Consider the following 4,797-nt stretch of genomic DNA (forward strand, 5'->3'; position numbering starts at 1 on the left):
TAACATTCAGCATGAAGCTGAAATTTTTAGATGAGTGATTTTATGAGCGACCTTAGAAAAATAACGACACAGGCAGAATGTAGCTGATTGGTATATTAAACTAGATATAGCCAGCTCTTTAAAAACAATATATTCTTCAATTTTGGAATCAAATCAGTGTTTCTTTCCTTGGGGAATCATGAACTTAGAGTTAAACAGGAGTGGTGGACCAGGAACTCAAGAGTGAGCCCTTGTAACCCTGCACCTGGATAAGAATGCTCTGTAAACCTGAGCAATACATTCAGCCTTCACTGCAAATGGAAGTATTCCAAGGGCAGGCACAAGCATTTTATGATGCTTGACAGGACATTGAGGGCAATGAAAATGAATAACAATGATTATTTTTCAAAGACCAACATTTCACTTTGGCTGAAGTATTTTAATCTGTTGTCCTATTAGAGAGCATATGAGGAATGAGCTTCTCATTTTTGGCTACAAGTCTTGGCTGGCTATTGGGACAATCTGTTATTTCTGGCTATTGCTCTGGGGGTAAGTTAATGCCAGCCATTTCGAGTTCACTAAAATCTAGACTTGCATGGAATGGTAGTTTTCTGCTTCCAAATAATCAGTTTGCCATCCTTTGCAGCATAAGCGAAAAAGAATTATCTTTCTACCCCTTGGCCTTGCTGGAGCTGCGGGCCTGCAGCTCGCATTCTCTGTGCTTTCTTGAGCTCAATAGTTTACAGCCATCTGACTTTGTACTGGGCTTCCCTGGTGGCTCAGATGGTAAAGAATCCACCTGCAATATGGGAGACCTGGGTTCGACCCCTGGGTTGGGAAGATCTCCTGGAGGAGGGGGTGGTAAACCACTCTAGTATTCTTGCCTGGAGAATCCCCATGGACAGAGAAGCCTGGTGGGCTACAGCGTATAGGGTCACAAAGAATAGGACACACCTGAGCGATGGTCTTTGTGTCATTAACCTATCCAACTGGACACCGTACCCCTGTCTTCTGTATCTGCTCTGGTAAATGATATGCATTCGGAGGCATTCTGATGATATGTGGGTCTAACGACAGCTCCCTGAGAAGAGATCTGGGTGGAGACTATCTCTCTGAGAATCTCAAGCTGTGGCAGATTTTGGCCCTCTGGGGGGCCCACACAGGGATCAGATCAGGGCTATCCTTGATTATCCTATAGGAACAGCAAGACAAAGGAAACATGCCCTTTTTACTGGCCATTGGATGAGACCAGAACACAAGGAAGCAAAGAGAAAATCCAATGGAGACTGTAGCAATTGTGCAGATTTGGTGGAAAATGAGTGCACAGAAGGTAGTGGCAACAAACAGTGAGCAGTGGGAGTGAAGACCCCTGCTCTCCTTTTCTCTTCCTTGTTCTGTCCATGCCTCATCAGGCACTGTCTCCCTATGCTCTGCTCATGGTGTTTGGACAGAGACAAGCAGATAAAACCAACCCATGGTTTCTTGGAAGACCTTACCCAACTGCGGAAGCAGGACTTGCACCCAGCAAAAGGAGAGAAGGCAGGACTCTGAGCACAGAGCCGAAATAGATTTTGCTGTTGGCTCTCCAGAATTCTATAGCAGAATTTTAAGCAATGCTGTCAGGTGAGATTACCTTGAGATATTGCGTGCTGTCTCAAGAAAGAAAGAAAGTGACAGTGGTTGTATGTGAAACCAGGAAGAGATATAGCCACTCTCCTATTTATTTAGTCAACTCTTTAACATAAGTTTGTTATTTAACTATCTCACCTCACTTGCTGCTGCTCAGCCATTTCAGACTCTTTGCAACCTTTTGGACTGTAGCCTGCCACTCTCCTTTGTCCATGGGATTTCCAGTTACGAATACTGGAGTGAGTCGCCATTTCCTTCTCCAGGGGATCTTCCTGACTCAGAAATGGAACCCGCATCTCCTGCATGGCAGGAGGATTCTTTATCCACTGAGCCTCGAGGAAGCCCTATTTAACTGTAATTAAGCTTAATTATTAGTTTTAAATTATTTTATGCCTTAAATTTTAATTTTATTTTATAATTATTTTATTGTTCATTAAAAAAATTTGACCATTAGAAATCCTTCTTGTCTTGCATGGAGGCTTATGTTTTCTCCACCCTAGCCCTGGAACCTACCACTTTTCTAAGGGGTCCTAGTCTTCTTTATTGGAGAATGATGTTTAGAAACCAACCATTCTGGGAACCAGGAATACTAATCGCTATTTGGGTTGTTTGGGTAACATTGCTTCTAACCTCTTTCAGTGGATAAAACTAGGAAATATATGTGTGTATATTCACTCAGGTATAAAGTGCAGCTATGTTAATTTTCGTATCTATAAGTATTGAAATACATAAGTGTATACCAATACCTTCCATTTCAATCTAACACAACAGGGTCTCTCTCCCCTCTTTTTATTTGTAATTTCCTCCCCTGACAGTAAGGAACTTGGCTACTGTTACTGACAATATATTTACTTATTTGTTCAATCCTGGTACACATATAAAGCAGTTTCAGAATAGCTAACTTATGCCTCTGAGAAACACATTTACTAACTAGATTACAATATTTGTGTACAGGTCTTTTTGTCTTTAGGATTTTGGCTTATTTTGATAATACATTTTATTTCCACTCATTTAGACTTCAAGGTGACCTTGTTCAGTATCAGCTTTAGTGAGATAATTATCACTCTAATAGATTTTTGGTGGTACATGTTATCACTGGGATACAGCTATGTGCTAACTGTTTGCAGATAACAGAAATGCTTGTAATCTGAAAGGAAAAAGAATTCACTTAAGTTTGCTTGTTTCATATTTGAAAGTAGGCCCTTTGGTATAACTTTATCGTTTTTCCTAGTATCAACTCAAAAATCAACATTTCTATGAAGTCTCAGAGCAACATATTAGGTTGGAATGGGGAGCCCATACTATCACAGATATTTTAGATTTAAACATAGAATTAATAAATCAAAATGACCCAAACATTCACTGAAACTGCACTTTTGAACAGAACTCAGCTCCTTGGGAGAACTTCAAAATAGGGTATATTAATTTATATTATATCTTTATATCTGTATTATATGGTATCTTCCTGTAAGTTATTTGCAATTTCTAAGACTGATTTTTTTCCCCAACCTCATAGTAAGTGGCCATTTTTCAAAGTCCAAAGAATGTCCAGGCAATTCTTAAAAATTCTGTGAGAAAATTAAAATATGAACATGTGTGTGTGCGTGTGTGTGTGTGTGCGCGCACGCACGTGCCCAAGCGTGCTAAGTCGCTTCAGCCATGGCTGACTCTTTGAGACCTTAGGGACTGCACCTGCCAGGTTCCTGTGTCCATGGGATTCTCCAGGCAAGAATACTGGAGTGAGTTGCCATGCCCTCCCCCAGGGTGTCTTCCTGACCCAAGGATCAAACCCATGTCTCGTAAGTCTTCTGCATTGATAGGCAGGTTCTTTACCCCTAGTGCCACCTGGGAAACCCAAAATATGAACATAGTGGCATTTATGCCATAGACTCCACCTATTTTCCTACCATCAACATTGCCCAAAATATACTGTATTTTCTTGCCTGTAACCAGAGAGAAATATTATAGCTCTTATCTAAAGACTATCTTTGTATACTGGATGCCTTTATTTTTGGATTATCTTTCAAGCATATCACTCTTTCTATCTCAGGGTCATTTCTTTCACTCTCTTCTGGAAAACTTCTTAATATGTAGTTGTTTCCGTTATTAAAAACAACAACAGCAATAAAGCATCTTCCTTCAAAACCTCTCCCATCATCAATCCATTCCTTCACTTTTCTTTACAGCAAAATTTCTACAAAATTGTTGCCTTTGCTCATTGGTTCTCTCTTATGTTTGTCTCAATCAAGATCTCATCATGACCACACTGCTGAAATCAGTCTTGTCAAGGCCTTAAGGTCACCTTACTAAATTCCCTGTTCAATGCTCAGTCTCATATTACTTGACCGATGGCTCCTTCTTAGGCTTCTCTGAAGGCGATGGCACCCCACTCCAGTACTCTTGCCTTGAAAATCCCATGGATGGAGGAGCCTGGTGGCCTGTGGTCCATGGGGTCGCTAAGAGTCGGACACGAAAGAGTCGGACACGAAAGAGTCGGACACGAATGAGCGACTTCACTTTCACTTTTCACTTTCATGCATTGGAGAAGGAAATGGCACCCCACTCCAGTGTTCTTGCCTGGAGAATCCCAGGGATGGGGGAACGTGCTGGGCTGCCGTCTATGGGGTCGCACAGAGTCGGACAGGACTGAAGCGACTTTTTAGCAGCAGCTCTTCCCTCACTGTCCCCTGCACCTTGATACTGGAGCTCTCTGAGGCTTCGTTAGTGATTCTCTTCTTTATTGACACTCACTTTCTCGAGTCTTACCCAGTGTCATGGTTCTAAATACTCTCTGTATGTCAGCAACTCCCAATTTATATCTCTAACATAGACCTTTCCTTCATATCTCACTTCCAACCATTAGAATATTTTGACTTTATCTTGAAACTACATTCAGTGTATTTGGAAACTGATCGCTCATCAGCACCTTTGGTACTGTTACCCTGGACTACTGCTACCATTATTTCTCACTAAATTATACCTTCATAATTGGTTTTTCTGACTCATTGCCCCATACATTTTGTCAGCACAGTGGAGAGTGTACAAAATGAGAATAGATTCTAAGAGCACAAGGATAAAAGTAGGGAAAACCAAAGAGAGGCTAGATAGAGTTGATAAGAAGGGGATGGATTCTTGATACATTTTGCAGATAAGTAAATAGTACTTGCTGATGAGAGAAAGAGAGAGTTC

The sequence above is a fragment of the Oryx dammah genome, unplaced genomic scaffold, assembly GCF_014754425.2.
Source record: "Oryx dammah isolate SB20612 unplaced genomic scaffold, SCBI_Odam_1.1 HiC_scaffold_24, whole genome shotgun sequence".
NCBI lineage: Eukaryota > Metazoa > Chordata > Mammalia > Artiodactyla > Bovidae > Oryx > Oryx dammah.